The 24057-nt window shown below is 45.7% G+C and overlaps 1 pseudogene; it reads left to right on the forward strand.

Moving 5' to 3' along the window:
• Positions 1 to 24057, forward strand: part of LOC128937667 (CUB and sushi domain-containing protein 2-like) — a 139446-nt pseudogene that overhangs the window by 18054 nt on the left and 97335 nt on the right.

Raw genomic sequence — 24057 nt, forward strand, 5'->3', positions numbered from 1 at the left:
TGCCAGCATTATTCTGTTTCTGTGAATCAACTTAATTTTTTTAGCTGCTGACTTTCATATTTTGGGGGTTTTTTTTCTATTTAAAAAGTTTCAATTTTATTTCAGCTTTCTGCCAATTTTTCTCCCAGTTTGTGCCATTTTTTAAAATTGTGTTTCTCTCAAATTCTCCAGTCAGTCACAGATTTTAACCCCTTGGGCTTCAATAATTTTTTAATCTCCAGTGAGAAAACTTTGGGGGAAAGTTCTCTTCCCACAGCTTGGCCAGGAGATGATTTTCTGTATTTTACAAAGAAAAAAAACCTTTGCAGACTCCAAAAATGCAAATACATCTCCAAAATTAAATAATACATTTAAATAAATAAATAAACTTCAACAATAAATTAATTTGAGGCTCTGTCACAGCAGAGGATATTTCCAGAACCAGGATGTTTTTCCCCACCTTTTTTTTGTGGAATATTTCAGCTAAATATTACATCAAAGGCATTCCACAGGCAAAATTTTCCCTGCTTAAGCACTTTTTCCAGTTTTTCCTTTACCTGAGGTGTTTTGAAGATGCAGAGCTGAGTTTCCACCTTAGTTCTGAGCCCACAGAAGGAAACCAGCTGATAAATACTTAATAATGACCTAATAAATCCTGGCTGTGCAGTGTTTTGGGGGTTTGATGTGCAGGAAGAAAGGGAATGGGGTTTTTTGGGGACATCAGGAAGGAGTTGTGTCATTCCTGGCCTGGTTGGGGAAGGGTTTTTGTGAGGGGAAAAAAGGAAATAAATCAATGTGAGCATAGAGAGTTGGGTGTTGGTCTGAGGGGAAGTGGGAACAAGGATTGATGGAATTGGGGTTTGGTGGGATCAGGGTTTGTTGGGATCATGGGTTGATGGGATTGGGGTTTGTTGGGATCATATTTGGGTATGATCAGGAGTTGTTGGGATCAGTTGGGTGAGATCAGGATTTGCTGGGATCAGGGGTTTTTGGGATCAGGGTTTGTTCAGATCAGGAATTATTTGGATCAGGTTTGGGTTGGTTCAGGAGTTGCTGGCATCAGGGTTTTATGGGTTTGGGGTTGTTGGGATCATGGATTGTTGGGGAATTAGGTTTGATGGGATCAGAGGTTGATGGGATCGGAGGTTGTTGGGATTAGATTTGGGTGAGACAGGGGTTGTTGGGATCTGGGTTTGATGGGATCAGGGTTTGATGGCATCAGGCATTGATGGGATCAGGTTTGGGTGAGATCAGGGATTGATGGGATCAGGATTTTATGGGATCAGAGGTTGTTGGGATCACGGATTGTTGGGGATCAGGTTTGGGTGAAATCAGGGTTTGTTGGGATCAGAGGTTGATGGGATTAGAGATTGTTGGCATCAGGCATTGATGGGATCAGAGGTTTTATAGGATCAGGGTTTGATGGGATCAGGGACTATTAGGATTGGGGCTTGGTGGGGTCAGTGATTGATGGGATCGGGGTTTGATGAGATCAGTGATTGATGGGGTCAAGGTTTGATGGGATCAGGGGTTTTTGGGATCAAGGGTTGATGGCCCCAGTCCTCACAGAGAAACCCCTCATTTTCACCACCCGGGTGTAAAAAAGGAGCAGTGTAGGCCGTGAAAACACCAACTTCTCCATTTTTCCCCCCTCTTCCCTTTTCCACCTCCTCCCACCTCCACCCCAAGCTCATCCCTCCTCCTGCCCCCCCAGCAGCGCTGAGTGTCCCCATTTGTGTCCCCAGCCAGGATGTGTGACACGTACCTGCGCGGGCCCAGCGGCGTCATCACATCCCCCAACTACCCCGTGCAGTACGACAACAACGCCTACTGCGTGTGGGTCATCACCGCCCTCAACCCCGCCAAGGTGAGCTGGGGGGCTTGGCTGGACAGACGGACACTCAGGGGTCACCTCGTCACCCTGCACAACCCCTGAGTGAGGAAGCACTGAGGGAGCTGGGGGGCTTGGCCTGGACAGATGGACACTCGGGGGTCACCTCGTCACCCTGCACAACCCCTGAGTGAGGAGCCACTGAGGGTGCTGGGGGGCTTGGCCTGGACAGATGGACACTCGGGGGTCACCTCGTCACCCTGCACAACCCCTGAGTGAGGAAGCACTGAGGGAGCTGGGGGGCTTGGCCTGGACAGATGGACACTCGGGGGTCACCTCGTCACCCTGCACAACCCCTGAGTGAGGAGCCACTGAGGGTGCTGGGGGGCTTGGCCTGGACAGATGGACACTCGGGGGTCACCTCGTCACCCTGCACAACCCCTGAGTGAGGAAGCACTGAGGGAGCTGGGGGGCTTGGCCTGGACAGATGGACACTCGGGGGTCACCTCGTCACCCTGCACAACCCCTGAGTGAGGAGCCACTGAGGGAGCTGGGGGGCTTGGCCTGGACAGATGGACACTTGGGGGTCACCTCGTCACCCTGCACAACCCCTGAGTGAGGAAGCACTGAGGGAGCTGGGGGGCTTGGCCTGGACAGATGGACACTCGGGGGTCACCTCATCACCCTCCACAACCCCTGAGTGAGGAGCCACTGAGGGAACTGGGGGGCTTGGCCTGGACAGATGGACACTCGGGGGTCACCTCATCACCCTCCACAACCCCTGAGTGAGGAGCCACTGAGGGAGCTGGCCTGGACAGAAGGAGACTCAGGGGTGACCTCATCACCCTCCAAAGCTCCTGAAAGGTGGCTGTGCTTCTGGGCCCTCAGTTTGGGAAGGATGTTGGGACTCTTGAGCTCATCCAGAGGGGTTCAGAAACCCTCAGAGGGGTCACCTCATCACCCTCCACAGCCCTGAAAGGTTCCCTTGCTTCTGGGCCCTCAGCTTGCAAAGGACATTGGGAGCTCATCCAGAGAGGCTGGGAACACAAACCCTGTGAGGAACCACTGAGGGACAAAAGGAGGCTCAGGGGTGCCCTCATCACTCTCTGCAGCTCCTGAAAGGTGCCTGTGCTTCTGGACTCTCAGTTTGGGAGGATTTTGGGACTCTTGAGCTGATCAGAGGGGCTGGGAGCACAAACCCTGTGAGGAACCCCGGAGGGAGTTGGGGGTGTTTGTCCTGGACAAAAGGAGGCTTAGGGGTGCCCTCATCACCTTCCTGAGAGGTGCTTGTGCTTCTGGGCCCTCAGTTTGGGAGGGATGTTGGGATTCTTGAGCTGGGGAACACAAACCCTTTGAGGAACCACTGAGGGAGCTCAGCCTGGACAAAGGGACACTCAGGGGTCACCTCATCACCCTCCACAACCCCTGAAAGGTAGCTGTGCTTCCAGACAATTCCAGACACGTCCAAACAATTCCAGACACCTCCAGGCCCATCCAAACACTTCCAAAACATCCAGAGACATCCAGACACTTCCAAACAGATCCAGACACATCCAGATGCTTCCAAATACTTCCAGACACATCCAAGGACATCCAGGAACATCCAGACAAATCCAGACACCTCCAAACATACCCATGCACATCGAGATACATCCAAACAAATGCAGACAATTCCTGACACATCCAGACTCATCCAAACACATCCAGACACTTCCAAACTCATCCAGATACTTCCAGACATGTTCAGACTCACCCAGACATTTCCAAACTCATCCAGACGCTTCCAAACTCATGCAGATACTTCCAGACACATCCAAACTCATCCAGACACTTTCAAACACATCCAGACACTTTAAACACATCCAGACCCCTCCACTATCCCAGGTTGCTCCAAGCCCTTTCCACTTTGGGATCCAGAGGGAAACCTTTTCCAGCCCCTCCTCGCTCTCACATTCGGGGTTTTTTCAGCCCCCCAGGCTCAGTTTCTGTCCCCACACACTCTTCCCTGTGTTTTCCCAGCTGTCCTGAAATCCCTGCCCTTCCCTCCCTGCTGAAGGCTCGTTTAGTTCAGGGTTGTAATTAAAAGTGAGTGTAATTATTTGCAATCGAAGCCCCTTTGATATCTGGTGTGGGGAGGTGCCCAGCTCATCGGGGCAGGGAGGCTGTGCCAGGAATGCTGATTTTTCCCAATTTTTTCCCCTTTATCCAGCAGGATTTCAGCCCCCAAGGGCAGAGGAGTGAGGTTTGGGTCTATCTCATGCTATTTATGCAGCATTGTGAATTTATTGACATTTTTGCACTGGTTTAAATTTAAATATGAGCCCTGGCTCTCCTTGTAATGGGGTGAGACTGGAAAAAGCTGTGAGGGCACCAAACAATTCCCATTGCCAGGGGAAAATGGACAGGGATTGATCATTCCCAGGCCAGGGCTGTCATACCTGTACATAAATGAGATTGGAATTGGTCAAATCCATCCATTTTCAGATTTCCCAACAAGGAACTGCAGGTTCTGCTCTGTCATCCACAGAAATACGGAAATTTGTCAGCTGTGAGAGGAGATCCCTTTGCCTTTGAAATGATAAATAGCTTTAATTAATTCAATTAATGTCAATTTTTGAAGGATTTTTTGAGGTGTTTGGGTGTTTCAGTGTCGTTTACAGGGAGGGAAAACCTAAAGCAAGGAAGAAAAGCACCAAATCCTTTGGGAAGTCCACAGCTCTCCCTGCTTTCCTAAATCTTAAAGGAGATTGGAATTGGTCAAATGCATTAATTTTAAGATTTCCCAGCTTGGATCAGAGATTCCACAGCACAAGGAACTGCAGGTTCTGCTCCATCCTGCACTGAAATTTGGAAATTTTTGAGCTGTGAGAGGAGATCCCATTGCCTTTGCCTTTGAAATGATAAACAGCTTTAATTAATTCAATTAATGTCAGGTTTTGAGGGATTTTTCTTGGGTTTAGGTGTTTCAGTGTCGTTTACAGGGAGGGAAAACCTCTCCTGAAGCAGGGAAGAAAAAATCAGCAACCCCTGTGGGAAGGCCACAGCTCTCCCTGCTTTCCTAAATCCTAAAGGAGATTGGAATTGGTCAAATCCATTAATTTTAGGATTTCCCACCAAGGAACCGCAGGTTCTGCTCCATCATCCCCAGAAATATGGAAATTTGTCAGCTGGAAGAGGAGATCCCATTGCCTTTGAAATGATAAATAGCTTTAATTAATTCAATTAATGTCACTTTTTGAAGGGATTCTTTTGGTTTTAGGTGTTTCATGGTAGAAACTTTAATTTCCAGGTTGGGAAAAGCTCTCCTGGAGCAGGGAGGGTTGGGAGGAAAGCACCAAATCCTTTGGGAAGGTCACAGCTCTCCCTGCTTGTCCCTCATGGATGATCCCAGCATTTCCTGGCTGAGGGAAGGATTTGGGATGAATTACTTCCAATAATTCCCATAAAATACTTGGAAAGAATATTTTGTAATTTTTTTTTTTGTAATCTTTTCATGGTCTCAGTGGTTTTTTGATCAGCTCCTGCTCCATGGAGCTTTGGAAGAAGCAGGGAGCTGAATTTAGGAATTATTTGCAAGTCTTCTGCTCTATATTTGTTAAAAAAAGAGCCTGAGACCCACTGAGCCCCAAAATCCCCTCCAAATTTACAATTTTCCCCTCAAAATTGGGAATTTTGCATCCACAGGGCTGAGGCCTCCTCACTGACAAATTGGGATTTTTTTCCACTGCAGATTGGGGACATCAAAACCTCTTTTGGGAATATTCTGGGGTTTTTTTAGCTGGGCCCTGGTGCTTTGGGAATTAATTCCAACCACAGTGGGGAAAAGAAATCTCTGGGGAGCTGAGAAATGCATATGATAATTGGGGAATTTGCATAAAAGCTATTTCTGGCCTTTTTTTTGACACAATGGATGTTGCTGGTTGAGGTTTCTCCTGGGGTTATTCCCAAAAAAAGCCACGTCCAAGCTGATGGAGGGAGAAGGGGATGATTTATCCCAAAAGGAGGGGGAAATTCTGGACCCTGAGGGCAGGGAAATGAGGAATGAGCTTGGAAAGCTTCAGGTTAGAGCCGCTGGAGTGAATTATTGTGGATTTTTCTCCTCAAAATGTGACTGAACTTCCAATCACTTCGGAATCAGGAGTTTCATCTCATTTTCCCATTTTCCTGGCTTTGCTGTCACTTTAGCGGTTCCAGGTTTGGGGGTTCTGTGGCTCTCTGGCTCTTTAACAAATCAGTAAATAATTTAATTAAATTATTGCATTTCCAACTTTCAGAGCAAAAAAACCCAGGAAAATAGGTAAATAAATAAAATATTTAAAAAATAAAAAAACAGGAAATGGGGAAATAAATACAATATTCAACACAAAAACAAACCAGGAAATGGGTAAATAAATACAATATTAAAAAAAACAAACCAGGAAAATGGATAAATAAATACAATATTAAAAAAAAACCCAGGAAAATGGGTAAATAAATAAAGTGGGTAAATAAACACAATATTTAAAAAAACAAACCAGGAAAATGGGTAAATAAATAAAATGGGTAAATAAACACAATATTAAAAAAACCCAAAAATACGCAAAAAAACACAATAACAAAAAAACCAGGAAAATGGATAAATAAATACAATGTTCAAAAAAAGAAAAAGGAAAATAGGTAAATAAATACAAGCTTGTAAAGCTTCAGGTTAGAACTGCATGAGCTGCTGTTCTGTTACTTCAGCAGATCCAGGTTTGGGGTGTTGGTGGCTCCCTGGCTCTTTAACAAAAATCATCAATAAATATAAATCATCAATAAATATAAATCATTAAATAATTAAATTAAATTAATTACATTTCCAGATTTCAGAGAAAAAAAAAACCAAAAAAACCCCAAAAAACCCAAAAAAACCTAACAAAAAACCAAGAAAAACCACCCAACTTTTTGGGATGTTTTGGAGATTTCGATGCTCTTGGGAGCTGCTGCGGGATCCACGAGCAGGGCTTGGTGTTAATTGATGAATTAATTGTGTTAATTGTGTCTTTGGCAGGTGATCAAACTCACCTTCGAGGAGTTCGAGCTGGAGAGAGGCTACGACACCCTGACAGTGGGGGATGGAGGCCAGGTCGGAGACCAGAAATCCGTGCTCTATGTGTGAGTACCAATTCCTCAATTCCCTCTTGTGGGATTGCACCTGGCCAGGTGGGGCTGAGGGTTTAGGATGCAGGGATCCAGTGGGTTTTGGGGCTGGTTGTCACTTTGGGGACAGAAAATTGGATTTCCTTAAATTGTTCCCTCTGTGCTTTGTGTGTGAGTGGCAGAATGCACCTGCCCAGGTGAGGCTGGAGGGCTTGATATGCCAGGATCCAGTGGGTTTAGGGCTTTTTTTCAGTGGTTTTCTGTCACTTTGGGGACAGAGAATTGTCCCCTCTGTGCACTAGGTGTCAGTACCAATTCTCTCCTGCAGGAATGCACCTGGCCAGGTGGGGCTGAGGGTTTAGGATGCAGGGATCCAGTGGGTTTGGGGCTGGTTGTCACTTTTGGGACAGAAAATTGGATTTCCTTAAATTGTCCTATCTGTGCTTTATGTGTGAGTACCATCCTGCAGGATTGCACCTGGCCAGGTGGGGCTGAGGGCTTGGGATGCCAGAATCCAGTGGGTCTAGGGATATTTTTTTTGGTGGTTTTCTGTCACTTTGGGGACAGAAAATTGTCCCCTCTGAGCTTTATGTGTGAATTCCAATTCCCCAGTTTTCTCCTGCAGGAATGCACCTGGCCAGGTGGGGCTGAGGGTTTAGGATGCAGGGATCCAGTGGGTTTGGGGCTGGTTGTCACTTTTGGGACAGAAAATTGGATTTCCTTAAATTGTCCCATCTGTGCTTTATGTGAGAGTACCAGAATGCACCTGGCCAGGTGGGGCTGAGGGTTTAGGATGCAGGGATCCAGTGGGTTTGGGGCTGGTTGTCACTTTTGGGACAGAAAATTGGATTTCCTTAAATTGTCCCATCTGTGCTTTATGTGTGAGTCCCAAAATGCACCTGGCCAGGTGGGGCTGCAGGGATCCAGTGGTTTTGGGGCTTTTTTTTTAGTGGTTTTCTGTCACTTTGGGGACAGAAAATTGGATTTCCTTAAATTGTTCCCTCTGTGCTGTATGCGTGAGTAGCAGAAGGCACCTGGCCAGGTGAGGCTGGAGGGCTTGATATGCCAGGATCCAGTGGGTTTAGGGCTTTTTTTAAGTGTTTTTTTGTCACTTTGGGGGCAGAAAATTGTCCCATCTGTGCTAAATGTGCGAGTTCCAATACCCCAATTTTCTCCTGAGGGAATGTACCTGGCCAGGTGCAGCTGAGGGCTTGGCACACAGGGATCCAGTGGTTTTAGGGCTTTTTAAAGTGGTTTTTTGTCAGTTTGGGGACAGAAAATTTTCTTTTCTGTGCTTCACGTGTGAATACCAATTCCCCAATTTTCTCCTGCGGGAATGCACCTGGCCAGGTGAGGTTGTGGGCTTGGGATGCAGGGATCCAGTTTTAGGGCTTTAAGGTTTACTTTTAGGGTTTTAGAGTTTTTTTAAGTGGTTTTCTGTTACTTTGGGGACAGAAAATTGTCCCCTCTGTGCTTTATATGTGACTACCAATTCCCCAATTCTGTCCTGCAGGAATGCACCTGGCCAGGTGGTGCTGATGCAAATTTGGAATATGTGAGACTGAGCAAAGTGCAGTGCCTGGAATCTTTTCCCAGGAAGTTTTCAGTAAATTCCTTTTGCTAATCCTTCCTGGGATATATTTTTATTTTTAATAATCTGGGAGGATGAATTGAAAAGTAATGAAATGGGAGAGCGTTGTGAGGACCACAGTGCTAATTAATGTGCTTGAAAATCCATGGATCACTTTTCCCAGAGTTTTCTGCCCACTCTTAGCTGGATTATTCAGGAATAATACCTGGATACAAAGTGAGGTTTGTTTGGAAGAATCAAAATGCAGCAACTCCTGTCAAAGGCAATAATTCAATTTTTTTTCCTTGGCTGTTGAGGAGCTCAGCCCTGCTGCCTTCCTAATCAAGGAATGCACTTGAGGGGAGATGCAGAGCAGCAAATTCCACCCCAAACTGAGCTGGGAAGGATTTTTTCCAGGCTCATTCCCAAATGAAAATGGGAGCAGAGCAGATTTTTAGGCTGTAGGAATTTAATTTTCTGAATTAACAAGGACCCAAATCAATTCCCCACCCCAGCTTGTTCAAAGTGGGGTGGCAAAAGATGCAGAAAGCTTTGAAGCTCCTTTTCCTGGTGTTTTTTTTCCTCTTGGAGTGTTCCTCATTCCTGCCTGGCTGCTGCTTCAATAAATAAACTGAGAATCAACAATAACACTCCTGAACATCTCTGGGATGCAAAACAGGCACTAAAACAAGATCACTTCTTCATTTAACAGCACCCTGAGATCAATAAAATCCTGCTGCAGGTCAGGGAAATCAGAGCAGAGGCGGGGGCAGAGCTTGGCTGGGATTGTGATTGCAGGAAAAACAAAACAAAAACCACTCTAGGTTCAGAGCCTGGGCATGGTGTCCCTGTCCCTGGGGCCTGTGAGGGACAGGGACAGGGCCTGGATGGGCAGGACAGGTCTGTGATGCCCAGGGAGGCCCCATTTCCCTGAGATCCCTGTCCTGGAGAGGAGCTGGAACCTGGCAGGGAGCGGAGTTGATGTCACCTGCACTGAGGGGTGACACAGAATCCTGGGATGGTTTGGGGTAGAAGGACCTTAAAGCTCATCCAGCCATGACAGGGACACCTTCCACTGTCCCAGGCTGCTCCAAGCCTGTCCAGCCTGGCCTTGGGCCCTGCCAGGGATCCAGGGGCAGCCACAGCTTCTCTGGGCACCCTATGCCAGGGCCTGCCCACCCTCACAGCCAGGAATTCCTCCCCGAAATCCCACCCAATTCTCCCCTTTTCCACTTTGAATCCATTCCCCCTTGTCCTGGCACTGCAGTTCTGGTGCCGAGTCCCTCTCCAGCTCTCCTGGCAGGAGCTGTGAGGGCTCCACTCAACATTCCCTAATCCAGGCTAAACATCCCCAATTCTCCCAGCTTGGATCACATCCCTCCTCTGGCAGGAGCAATTTCTTCCCCAAATCCCACTCAATTCTCCCCTTTTCCAGTTAGAATTTGTCCTGACCCTGCAGTTCCTGGTGCTGAGTCCCTCTCCAGTTCTCCTGCAGCTCCCAGGATGCTGAGGAGGCTCCACTCAACTTTCCCTTCTCCAGGCTGAACATTCCCAGCCTGGATCCTGTCCCTTTGTCAGCCTCACATCTCTCCTCTGGCAGGAGCAATTTCTCCCCAAAATCCCACCCAATTCTCCAATTTTTCACTTTGAATTCATTCCCCCTTGTCCTGGCACTGCAGTTCCTGAAGCTGCTGTGGGGGCTCCACTGATCTTTCCTTCTCCAGGCTGAACATTCCCAACTCCCCCAGCCTGGCTCCTGTCCCTTTATCAGCTTCACATCCCTCCTCTGTCAGGAGCAATTTCTTCCCAAAATCCCACCCAATTCTCCCCTTTTCCCAGTTTGAGTTCATTCCCCCTTGTCCTGCACTGCAGTTCCTGGTGCTGACAGGAGCTGTGAGGGCTCCACTCAACCTTTCCTTCTCCGGGCTGAACATTCCCAGCCTGGCTCCTGTCCCTTTATCAGCTTCATATCCCTGCTCTGGCAGGAGCAATTTCTCCTCAAAATCCCACCCAATTCTCCTCTTTTTCAGTGTGAATTCATTCCCCCTTGTCCTGCACTGCAGTTCCTGAAGCTGCTGTGAGGGCTCCACTCAACCCTTCCTTCTCCAGGCTGAACATTCCCAACTCCCCCAGCCTGGCTCCTGTCCCTTTATCAGCTTCACATCCCTCCTCTGTCAGGAGCAATTTCTTCCCAAAATCCCACCCAATTCTCCCCTTTCCCAGTTTGAGTTCATTCCCCCTTGTCCTGCACTGCAGTTCCTGGTGCTGACAGGAGCTGTGAGGGCTCCACTCAACCTTTCCTTCTCCGGACTGAACATTCCCAGCCTGGCTCCTGTCCCTTTATCAGCCTCACATCCCTCTGCTCCACCAATTCCCTGTCCCCTTCTGCTGAGTTTACTTTTATCCAGGAGCCTTTCAAGTGCTGCTATTGTAGCTGGGGCCAGACCCAACCCAGAGCTGAACACATCGATTGGGATTTATTTAAACCCTGCAGAAAAGATTTAAAAAAAAACCCCTCTCACCCCTCTCCACTTGCTGTTAATTTCTGAATTTCTCGCAGATAATACCTGAGCAGAAACAGGATAATCACAACATTAAACACAGGCAACACAAGAGCCCTGCTCCTGGAATAATCATCCCACCCACGCAAACGCTGCTCCTGGGAAGGGAGGCAGGAGCTGAGCTCCATCTGCCTGTGCCAAAGATGCTCCTGTGGGTGTGGGGGATAAAGCTCTGTAGCTGTGCTGAGGTGATTAATCCCAGAGGCTGAATGAGCCTCGTTAATAGGGGGAGATACCAATGATATTTCCCTCAATCTCAGCCCTCCTGGGAGGATGCTGAGGGGAAGGCAGAGCCCTGATCCTGCTGGGATTAGTGGCACTTCTCAGGGGCCATGGGGTGTTCTGCACGTTTGGATTCTCAGGGGTGTTCAGCACGTTTGGATTCTCAAAGGCTCACAGGGTTTTCAGCCCATTTGGGGCTCCTGCTGGTGATGAGGTCTCTGCTGTTGAGATGACCCCAAGGTGTTGGAAAGTCTCTTTTTCCCCACCCTGAGACCCAAGAAGAAGTCAGGATTCCTTGGTTCTCCTTCTCAAGGCTGTTTATTTTTCCTTATCTGTCTGGCAGGTCAGGTTGTGGCGCAGTCCCTGCCCTTGGATTGGTGTCAGCTTTTTATACTAAGAACTATGTGTACTTTATTTACAATTACTTTCCAATACCTATCACCTATGTTAGACAGTGAGCTTCTACCTTAAACCAATCTAAAAGTGCCGATATCACAGTAGAAGATTGAGGCCAAGAAGAAGAAGGAGAAGGACAGATCACACCCAGATTCCTCCATCTTGCCTCTTGAACCCCCATTCTAAAAACTTTAAAATTCTACATATTCACCCTGTGATAAATTCACTATCATTCTACTCAAACTCTTGTGGCTTTTAAATCTTCACAAAGTTGGTAATTGTTTCCATGGGCTAAAATCAAAGGCTCAGGTGTTTGTGACTCCGTGCCAAGGTCTCTGTGCCCCCTGCCAGTGTCTGGAACGACCCAGGGCAGCCAGAGGAGTGTTCTGGATTCCGACACTCTGTGTGCTTTTTTTCCTTTCCTAGAAACTTCTCTCAGTGCAGCAATGGAGCAGGGAACGGATGGAAAGTCATTTTCTGTGCCCCTGCAAACTGCTGCGAGGGCAGTTCAGGGGATTCAGTCACTCAGGGCTCACTTTGGCTCCTGGGAATTTGATTTGTTTGCTGATGTTTGCCTCAGCGAGCAGGGAAACGATTCCTTTGGCTGCTGGGTGATCTGATCCAACAACAGCAGGGAATTGTAATTATTGCACTGAGGGTGGTGGGGCAAGACTGAACATGGAAGGATTTTCACCAGGCTCCAAAATCTCCCAGGTTTTTGGGGTGATTCTTAATTAGTTTGGCATTTCCTTCTCCTGCAGAGTCCTTTATTTGAGGGTGATGAATCTGAGGCCACTTTGAGGCTGTTTTTATTCTATTATTATGTATTCTATTATATTTTTATAATCATACAATATTTATATATTATTTATAATTATATAATATTTTACATTATATTATGTATTTTTATTATATCTTTATTATATTATCATATTATCAATTATGTAATATGTTGTTATTTATATTAATTATTAATTAATTAATTATTATAATTATATTTTATATTATGTTATATTATGTTGTATTATGTAATATTATGTTATGCTATACTTTATTTCAATTAATATATAATTTAATAATATTATAGTTTAATATATTATATTATTATGTCTTTATATTATCATATTGTTACTATTAATTTTATAATGCTAACAATATTTTATTACTATAATATATAATTTAATAACAGTATAATTTACCAATATATAATTAATATAAACATATAATATTTTAAATAATTATTATTTTAACTAATTTTTGTATATGATATAATTTTAATTTATTTTTCTTACTTATTTTTGCAGCCTGACAGGCACCACAGTCCCTGACCTCATTGTCAGCACCCAGCACCAGATGTGGCTCCTGTTCCAGACCGACAGTGTCAGCAACCTGCTGGGCTTCAAAGCCACCTACGAAGGTAACCCAGGCTCCTCCCTCCCAATTCCCCTTTTCCCAAAATATCAGGGACCAGCTGAGTGCAGGGACTGGGGAGAAAAGGGAGCTCCTCTAAATAAATCAAAAATCAGTGCAGGGACTGGGGAGAAAAGGGAGCTCCTCTAAATAAATCAAAAATCAGTGCAGGGACTGGGGAGAAAAGGGAGCTCCTCTAAATAAATCAAAAATCAGTGCAGGGACTGGGGAGAAAAGGGAGCTCCTCTAAATAAATCAAAAATCAGTGCAGGGACTGGGGAGAAAAGGGAGCTCCTCTAAATAAATCAAAAATCAGTGCAGGGACTGGGGAGAAAAGGGAGCTCCTCTAAATAAATCAAAAATCAGTGCAGGGACTGGGGAGAAAAGGGAGCTCCTCTAAATAAATCAAAAATCAGTGCAGGGACTGGGGAGAAAAGGGAGCTCCTCTAAATAAATCAAAAATCAGTGCAGGGACTGGGGAGAAAAGGGAGCTCCTCTAAATAAATCAAAAATCAGTGCAGATATTGGGGAGAAAAGGGAGCTCCTCTAAATAAATCAAAAATCAGTGCAGATATTGGGGAGAAAAGGGAGCTCCTCTAAATAAATCAAAATGGGTGCAGGGACTGGGGAGAAAAGGGAGCTCCTCTAAATAAATCAAAGCTCTGCAGGTTTGTTTCTTTTTATTTTTTTCCTTAAGAGTTTCCTTTCCCATCCAACCTGAGTGAGGGCTGTCCCATTGCCATTTCAGGTGTTTTATTGGGAAAAAAGATGGGAATTTCAGCAACAGGTTGTGCCTGTGGGAAGGGATGGAATGGGGAATCTCTGGTTCCAGCAGGTCTCTGGTATCAGCTGCTTTAAACTGGGCTGTTTCAGGTGAAATCAAGGTTAATAAAAGTTAATATTGGGATTTTTTAAAAAAATCTTCCCAGAATGCAGCAAAATGTGAGTGCTCAAGTCTGGCCTAAGCTTGTGTTTGCTGTTGTCATGGGTGTTGGCGTGTTCTGACCCCATGTTGGGGTGGAACAGGATGGGCTTTAAGGCCTCTTCCAACCCAAACCAGTCTGGGATTCCCTGAAGGAGATAAAAAAGGATCTAAAGAGGAAACTCAGCAAGGAGGGGGTGAATTAAAAGGAAAAATCCCTTCCTGCCCCTCCCTGCCACCCAAAAACAGCAGAGCAGGTGCAGCACTGGGCCTGGCTTTGCTAGGACCAGCATCGCATTAAACCCTGTCCTGAGCTTTAGGCCAGGCTTAAACACCAGGAACCTTGGCAAAAAGAGCTCAAAGCCCTTCTGTGGCTCCTGCTTTGTGACAAACTCAAGCCATTAAATTTCATTTAATTTAAATTAAATTTAATTTAATGGGAGAGCAGAGCAACAGGGATGGAAACCCCTTGGCCTCCTCAGAGACCCCAACACCAACAAAACAGTGAGGCAGGAGATGCAGAACCTAAAATAAGATAAATCCAGGGCTGGATTCCCACCTGGATAATTGGCAAAAGAGCTGCAGGAAGCAGCAGCTCATCCCAGCAAAGTTTGAAAAAAAGAAAAATAAAATCCTTATTCCTTCTGCTGAAGAACTGGAGTTTATTCCAAGCAAGAGCATAAAGGTAAATCAATTGTATCAATTCCTGTGGTAAGATGAAAAAGTTTGATGAAAAGCAGAAAGGGCAGGGGAGGAAATCTCCACCTCCAGCCCTGCAGAGCTCCTAAGCCTCTTTAGCACCGTGGGGCTGAATTCCAGCTCTCCACAGCCAAAGCCTTGCTCAGCACTCCCCTGACAATAAACAGCTTTTAATCATCCCCTGCCTGCAGCAGGGGGCTCAGACCTGACTCAGCTCCTTCCCAATTCCAGCAGAAATCCAAATTAAATTAGTGTGGGAGCGCCCATAAATCTGGTTTTAATTTGAACTTCTGGCTTTCTATTAAAACAATGAGACAGTGAATTACAATTTGGCTTTGTTCTGGTTTTTGGTGGAGTTTTTTGTGATGTTTCTGTTCTTACCACAGCAATTTATAAAATTCATTTACATTTATGCTGTTGCTTGGCATAAACTCAGGTTCATCAGTAGAAGAAATAAAGGTTGAATGGGCTGGGAATTCTGCAGGAATATCCTGATGGATGTTGAAGGCACCAGCTCCAGGGCAAGGAGTTTTCCCAACAAATCACCCAATTTCATTCATTCTTGGAGGCAAAAACTAAAAGGCAACAGAAACACCCTCCTCTAAATTCCTACCTGACAGCATAAGCTTTAATTAATTAAACCAAGGTCATTTAAGTACAAAATCCTGTGTGTAAGGTAAAATCCTTTAGGCTGGAATGAGATAAAAATGGGATAATTTTCATTCATTCTTGGAGGCAGAAACTAAAATGCAACAAAAACACCCTGGTCTTGATTCCTCCATATTCTTACCTGACACCATTAGCTTTAATTAATTAATTAAGCCAAGGTCATTTAAGTACAAAATCCTGAGTGTGAGGTAAAATCCTTTGGGCTGGAATGAGATAAAAATGGGATCATTTTCATTCATTCTTGGAGGCAGAAACTAAAATGCAACAGAAACACCCTCCTCCCTAAATTCCTACCTGACACCATAAGCATTAATTAATTAAGCAAGTTCATTTAAGTACAAAACCTGTGTGTGAGGTAAAATATTTTCCTGGGTGTTTCCTGGCTGGGGATGAGATTTGTGGGGTTTCCACAGTCTCAAAAATCCTTCACCCTGTGGCTACCCCTTCCAGAAAACTGAGTTTGACTTGCTGGCAGCTCCAAAAATCCTCATTTTCCCTCAGAAAACCCCTCATTTTCCCTCAGAAAAAATCTTCATTTTCCCTCAGAACAATCTTCATTTTCCCTCAGAAAAAAAATCCTCATTTCCCCTCAGAAAAATCCTCATTTTCCTTCAGAAAAAAAATCCTCATTTTCCCCTCAGAAAAATCCTTATTTTCCCCTCAGAAAAATCCTCATTTTCCCCAGAAAAATCCTCATTTTCCTTCAGAAATGATGCAGGCAAGAACAGGAATTCCCAGGGAGGAGCATCCTGGATTTGGGGAGGTGTGAGGGAGTTTTTTTTCTCATTCCTCACCCAATTTCCCACCCACCACCCTCAGCCAAACATCACAAAGAGCTCTGCAAAATTCCTGCTGCTACATTTTTCCCTCAGAAAATGCAGTTTTGACAAAAAATTTCCCCTTGTATGAATAATATTTGATGGAGAAAGCTGTGAAAGATTCATGTCAACTTGTTTCCTTTCAATAATGTCAAAACACTTGGTTTGGATGTTCTTGTTTAGTTTTGACTTTTATTATTCTAATGTGGAAGTGATTTTACTTTAAACATTCATCAGGAGGAATGTTTCAATCTTATTGAAGTAACATGTTTTGATATTTTTGAATCACTCCTTTTTTTTTTTTTTAAATGGAACTTCTGCCCTGCTCAATATTTTATGGATTTTACTCCCTCACACAAAGAAATGCAGGAACCAGGGGATTTTTCTCAGGTCAAAAAATGGAATTGCCGAATAAATTCAATTTCCTGACCTCTGTGAGGTGATGAAACCTTCCAGCTGTGTTTGCCTGCTGCTGACAAGGAGAGGGTGGGAATTGGGAGCTCTAATTCCTCATTTTCCTCCCATTTTTAACCCACTTATTTGAGTTGGGGTCGTGCAGAGTGACAGGAAAGGGTGAGGAGGGAGGAGACCCTGCAGTGATGTCTTGATTCTCTCTCATCCAAGGGTCAAAATGCTGATTTTACCTCACTTGGCTGCATTTTTTCTGAGCTCCTGATGCCCTCAGCACATCCTGATTTTACTGATGCTGCACATTCCCAGTTCCCTTTGGAATTCCAGCTCTGGAAATTCTGCTTTTCCCCAAGCTGGAGCTGCTTGGTGCAGAATTCCTGTGATTCCCATCCCTGCAGGGCCACCAGCCCAAGCTGAGGGAAACATTTGGGGTTGGCTCTGGGGTTTTGGCATCTCTGACCCTTCTGGGAAGCTTCCGTGGCCTTCAGGAGGATGGGGCTGCCATGGCTCAGGCAGGAATTTTTTGTGTCCATTTGTGGAGTTTTGAGGCTGCCACGATGGGAATTTTTTGTGTCCATGTGTGGAATTTTGGGGCTGCCAGGATGGGGTCAGGCATAAATTTTTTGTGTTGGTGTGTGGAGTTTTGGGACTGCCAAAATTAGGAATTTTTTGTGTCCATGTATAGAAGTTTTGGGGCTGCCAGGATGGGAAGTTTTACGTCCATTCGGGGCTGCCATCATGGGAACTTTTTATGTCCATTTTTGGAGCTTTGGTGCTGCCATAATGGGAATTTTTTGTGTCCGTGTGTAGAAGTTTTGGGGCTGCCAAGATGGGAATTTTTAATATCCATTTGTGCGGGCATTTCAGGGCTGCCACAATGGGAATTTTTTATGTCGATGTGTAGAAGTTTTGGGGCTGCCAAGATGGCAATTTTTAATATCCATTTGTGCAGGCATTTCGGGGCTGCCAGGATGGGAATTTTTTGTGTTCATGTGTGGAATTTTGGGACTGCCAGGATGGGGTCAGGCAGGAACTTTTTGTGTCCGTTTGTGGAGGAGTTTCAGGGCTGCCAGGATGGGAATTTTTTGTGTCCATGTGTGGAATTTTGGGGCTGCCAAAATGGGAATTTTTATTTCCACTTGTGGAGTTTTAGGGCTGCCATCCCTGGCACTTGCTCACTGCATTTCCAGGTTCCAGGGTGTGGAAGGGAAGGGATGACAGCCAAGGGTGTTCTGAGTGGCAGCAGGGAGCATCCCCAGCCCCCAGGTCCCCATCAGACACGCTGATAAATGTTCCACATCCACTCCCTCCCATCCCAGCTCGTTGCTATTCCTTGAGTTTTCCAGCTGAATTTTCATTTCATGCTAAGCACTGTTGGCCTTGTGCGTTTTTTGAGGGGAGGAATGAACAGTTCAGTGCAGCTTTAACACCCAAAATTTTCATTTTCCATCCCTAATGTGCAAGTGCAGCTCCTAAACAGTCGGATTTGGAAAGTGTGCAGGAAGATCTGTAAATCCTGGCAATGTGCTTTCACTGAGAGGCAAAAAAACCTCAGCCTGTTTCATGAAAACTTTTAATATTAATTTATGTTAAATTATTTTGGGGATGCTTCATTAGCTAGCAGTGAGTTTTCAGCTCGAGATGCAGCAGAAGCTCCGTGACTTCTGCTCAAAATACACCTGGATGTGGAGTTGCCTGGAGCCAGAATAATAATGAGGGTGCTTGTTGTTATTCCAGCCAAATTGGGATATTAGAGGGAGTCATGCAAATCTCAGCTCCCGTGGTTTGCCTCTGTAAAGGAAGTGTCAGAAAAGAAATTTCCAATTTGGTGCAAGAAATTGGAAACGGGGAGGAAAAAGACAGCGAGACTGATCAGAGATGATGGGGATAAAAACCAGAGGAGTGTGGAGCAGATAAATAATGTGGGAACACTAAGGAAGAATGAAAGAATGAAGTTTTTGGGGCTAAAAACCAGAGGATTGGCAAAGGAGTGTGGGGCAGATAAACAATGTGGGAACACTCAGGAGGAATGAAATTTTTGGGGATATATCCAAAGGATTGGGAGTGGAAAGGAGAGTGGAGCAGGTAAATAATGTGGGGACACTAAAGAGGAATGAAGGAATGAAGTTTTTGGAGCTAAAAACCAAGAGGACTGGGAGAGGATTGAGCAGCAGATAAATAATGTGGAAATACTCAGAAAGAATGAAGTTTTTGGGGATAAATACAAAGGATTGGGAGTGGAAAGGAGAGTGGAGCAGATAAATAATGTGGGAACACTAAGGAGGAATGAAGGAATGAAGTTTTTGGAGCTAATAATGATCCAGGGCAGGGAGCCTTTTGGAAATGGGATTGAGGGGAGCAGGAGGTAACAGGAAATTGTGCCTGGGGTTTATTTGGAGTCCAAATCAGAAAGGGATTAACTCTGTGTGAATGGGAATGGGGTTTAGGAGAGAATCGGGGTTGGGATGCCACAACCTGTGGGGGCTTCACCAGCTGGGCCTCAGCCCCTTCCCCACACCCAAATTCTCTCTTCCAGCCCCTTCCCACACCCAGATTCTGTTTTCTCTCTTCCAACTCCTTCCCCACACCCAAACCCTGTGTTTTCTCTCTTCCAGCCCCTTCCCACACCCCAATCCTATGTTCTCTCTTCCAGCCTCTTCTCCACACCCAAATTTTGTGTTCTCTCTCTTCCAGCCCTTTCCTCACACCCAAATTCTTTCTTCCAACCCCTTCCCACACTCAAATCCTGTTTTCTCTCTTCCAGCCCCTTTCCCGCACCCAGATTCTCTGTTCCCTCTTCCAACACCCTGACCCTGTGTTCTTTCTCTTCCACCCTCTTCCCCACACCCAAATTCCTGTTTTCTGTCTTCCAACCCCTTCCCCACACCCAAATTCTCTGTTTTCTCTCTCCCAGCCCCTTCCCTCACCCAACCCCGTGTTGTTTTTCGTTGCAGAGATTGACCAGGGCAGCTGTGGGGACCCCGGCGTCCCCGCCTTCGGCCGCCGCGAGGGCTCCCGCTTCCGCCACGGCGACACCCTGCACTTCCAGTGCCAGCCCGCCTTTGAGCTCAAGGGCCACAAAAGCATCACCTGCCAAAAGAGCAGCCAGTGGTCTGCTCAGAAACCTGTGTGTGTTTGTAAGTGGGTCAGCAGTGCCCTGGGTGCCCTCTGAGGGGACACCGAGGTGGTGGCGCCTGCCCCGTGGCACCTTCAGCCAGCTTGGGGACAGGTTTGGGGTCTTCACTGGGCAGGGCAGGGGAGATTTGGGCTGTGCTGGGCTCCCCCTGCCTTGTCCTGAGGGAAAAAAATCAGCCCTTGGTGGTAGCACAGACAGGGCATGGCCAAGTTCCACATTTAAACGTGGAGTCTCTTTGTAGAGATGGATTTGGGCTGTGTTTGGTTCTCCCTGCCTTGTCCTGAGGGAAAAATCAGCCCCAGGTGGAGAGGACCCAGCAAATTCACAATTTAAACCTGGATTCTGTTTGTAGAGATTGATTTGGGCTGTGCTGGGTTCTCCCTGCCCTGAGAGAAAATGAAGTCCTTGGTGGCCAGCACAGACAGGACATGGCCAAATTCACAATTTAAACCTGGGGTCTCTTTGTAGAGATGGATTTGGGCTGTGGTGGGCTCTCTCTGCCTTGTCCTGAGGGAAAAATCAGCCCTTGGTGGACAGGACCCAGCAAATTCCAGATTTAAACCTGGATTCTCTTTGCAAAGAGAGATTTGGGCTGTGCTGGGCTCTCCCTTCCCTTCCCAGAGGGAAAATCAAATCCTTGGTGGCCAGCACAGACAAGACCCGGCCAAATTGACAATTTAAACATGGATTCTGTTTGCAAAGAGAGATTTGGGCTGTGCTGCCCTGCTCTGAGGGAAAATCAGTCCTTGGTGGCCTTGGCACAGAAAGGACCCAGCAAATTCCAGATTTAAACTTGAATTCTCTTTGTAGAGAGAGATTTGGGCTCTTCAGTGCTCTCTCTGCCCTGCCCTGAGGGAAAATCAAGTCCTTGGTGGCCAGCACAGACAGGACACGGCCAAATTCACAACTTAAACCTGAATTCTCTTTTTACCCCCTCATTTTTTCCCTCATGATCCGACCCTCTCCAGGCTCCCTCCTGCTGGGCCTCAGTTTTACATTTGTTGCCCCATTCTCAGCAGGTTTGGGATATTCTGCTCTCTGTGGTGACTCAGGATCACATTTTGGGGTGGAAATGGGAGTTCTGCCCAGTCCCTGTGGGGTTTCAATGCTCTCAGTGTCCTCTGTAGATATATTGAGCAATTTGCTTTATTGCCCTGACAGGACCTTCCTGCAGGAATTTTCCCCAGAGTTTTCCCTCTGTTTCCCCCAGCTGGTGATAACCTCACTCTTCTTTTTATCTCCTTTTCTGCTTTTTTTAAATCTCCTTTTCTACTTTTGTTGGCTCTGTTAAAATCTGGGCCTTGTTGGAGCAGGGGAGTGAGGCTGAACCTGAAAAAAACCAGGAAAATGCAGTTGAGGGAGGGGAGAATGCAGAGGGAGAAAGCAAAAATGTTCTTTTTAGAAGTTCAGGTGCCAAACTGGGTGGAATTCCAGTGAAAATGTGGTGTGACAGGAGCTAATCCATGAAAAAGATGGAGCTGGGGGGGAAAAAAACAGGTTTTGCAGAGGGTCTGGAGAGTTGGGAGAAAATTGGGGGTCATGGAGAAGGGGGAGAACCAGTTTGGATTCAGTGCCTTTATTTTCAAATATTTATTTAAGCTCAGAGAAATACCTGGGGAAAGGAAGCAATTCCTCTGAGTCCTCCCTTTTCCAGCTGCCATCCCTCCCTTCCTGTTTGGTTTTTTTTATTTGTAAGCAAATCAGCTGGAGGTGCTGCTGAGGAAAAAAATATTGGAGTTTTTCCTGGGAGGTGGGAAGTGTTAGACTGGTCCTGTGCTGGTTTTTCCTTTTAATTTCTTGGAATTTCAGGTGAATTTGGACAAGTTGGTGTGGTTGAGGCTGGTGCTGAGAGTTTGAAATGAGGATAAACCTGTGGTTTGTGCTCAGGGCAGCAGGACTGGGTGGTAACAGAGTAAAAAGGAGATTTTTGGTTAAAAAGGATTATTGATGTTGATCAAATCAAGCCCCATCCATGCAAAGCATGGCAGGAATCTTTCAGTTCCAATAATTCCAGTGTGATCTGTTCTCTGTGGCTCTTGGGATATTAATGGATCAAAAAAACAATGTGCAGGCAATGGGAAAAATGTGAAAAATGTCTCACAGACCCCTCCTGACCTTCACTCCTGATTTATTGTGGAGCAGGAGGGGTCACAAAATGGACAAAATGTGTTTGAATTCCAGGTGGGAAATGTTGGGAGAACATCAGATGTGAGGGGGAGAAATGAGGGAACCCTTTTGCTTCTGTGAAATTTGGATTTGGGGGGTTTGTTTCTTTGAAATTTGGGGTTTGGGGGTAGTCTCTTTGTAATTTGGGTGTTGGGGGGTTGTTCCTGTGGAATTTGGGGAGTCTGGTTGGTTTTGGGGTATCTGTGGGTGTGTTCCTCTTAAGTATGGGTGTTTGACTCTAAAATATCAGTTTCTGGGTGTCCGTTTCTTTACAATTTAGGTGTCTGAATGTTTGTTTCTGTCCAATTTGAGTGTCAGGGTATCTGTTCCTGTACTTTGTGGGTGTCTGGGTGTTTATTTCTGTACAGTTTGAGTGCCTGGGTGTTTATTTTTGTACAATTTGAGTGCCTGGGTGTTTATTTCTATACAATTTGCAAGTCTAGGTGTTTATTTCTGTACAATTTGAGTGTCTGGGATCTGTTTCTGTACAATTTTAGTGTCTGCATGGCTGTTTCTGTGCAATTGTGTGTATCTGGCTGTTTGTTCCTGTTCCATCTGGGTGTCTGTTCCTGTTCAGTGTGGGTGGGTGTCTGAGTGTTTATTTTTGTACAATTTAGGTATTTGGGTGTCTGTTTCTGTGAGATTTGGATGGTTGGGTGTCTGTTCCTGTTCAATGTGAGTGTCTGGATGTTTTTTCCCCTGTTAAATTTGGGTGTTTGAGTGTCTGTTCCTGTTAAATTTGGGTGTCTGGGAGTTTATTTCTGTACAATTCAGATGTCTAGGTGTCTATTCCTGTTCAGTTTGAGCGTGTGAGTGTTTATTTCTGTACAATTTAGATGTCTGGATGTTTGTATCTGTAGTTTGGGTGTCTTTCTGTACAGTTTGAGTGTCTGGCTTTGGGTGATGGCTGAAATTCTTCTCTCTGTCTTGCACCATCCTGCACTGTTTGAACCAACTCCATAATTTGTTTTTGGCTTTAAAAATGGCATTTCCAGGGTTGGGGGATGTGGTGTCTGTCACAGGCCTGGGCAGTTCCACACCCAGAACTTGATTTTTGGACAGAATTTGTTCCTTTTTCTCAGCAAAACAGGCTTGGGGGGACATTGGATGAACATCCCTGAACGAAAACCCTTGTGCTCTGATTTGGGGATAGAATATCCTGTGGCTGGGGAGATTATTCAGTTTATAAACAGAGAATCAGCTCCATAATTCCAGCTCTGGAGCTGCTGACACTGAGGATGGAGATGTGGTGAGGGAGAGATCCAAGGTGGGAATTGCTGTTCAAACATCCTCGTGTGGAGTAGAGAATAAAACCCCTCATTTCCTGGTTTTATTTGTCCCCAAAATTCACTGAATCAGGTTTATTTGACAGAAAGAGCAGGGCCCTGGTGCTCCTGGGGGGGTTCTGCAGTGAGAGGATCTTTGAGGGATCTTTGTTCTTCCCTTCCCTTCTCCTCCTGCTTTTCCCAAATTTTCACCCTGCATTTCCCTCTGTGTGCTTGACCCGTGCCAGGCAGTGCTGTCATTTTCCACGAGGGATAATTGTGGCACTTGGAGTGACAATAAATGTCATTGTCACCTCCTTGGGCAGAGTTCCTGCCTTGGTTCAGGTGCCCTCTGCCAGTTCTGGGAGAGTCCTTCCAGAATTTCTGCTGCAGCTTCAGTTTGTTGGGATCACACTTGGAAAATTCAGGTTTTTCTGGACCCGCCTCGTGTTTGACAGGGAATTTAATGGTGGGGGAGTAAAAGGGAGGGGAGTAAAAGGAGTGGATTTGGGCCCCAAAATTCTTGGGAATGGGAAGGGTCTGCACTGACCCCAGCAGGGTTGGGTTGGTTGGCGTCGCTCAGCAGTTTTGGGATCGTTGTGGTCATTACTGGGAAGGTTTGGGGGTAAATCTAGGAAAGTTTGGATGGATTTGGAGCAAGCACATTCATTTCTGGAAATGTTTGGGTTTGGGATTCATGTGATCGTTCCTGGGAATGTTTGAATGAAACATGTTCATTTCTGGAAATATTTGAGTAGGTTTGGGATTCATGTGATCATTCCTAGGAATGTTTGGATTTGGGGATAAATCTGAGAAAGTTTGAATGGATTTGGAGCAAACACATTCATTTCTGGACATGTTTGGGTTTGGGATTCATGTGGTCA

The sequence above is a fragment of the Melozone crissalis genome, unplaced genomic scaffold (genome assembly GCF_028551555.1).
Source record: "Melozone crissalis strain CALT ecotype California unplaced genomic scaffold, PUWL_Pcris_2 ptg000020l_1, whole genome shotgun sequence".
In the NCBI taxonomy this organism is placed as follows: domain Eukaryota; kingdom Metazoa; phylum Chordata; class Aves; order Passeriformes; family Passerellidae; genus Melozone; species Melozone crissalis.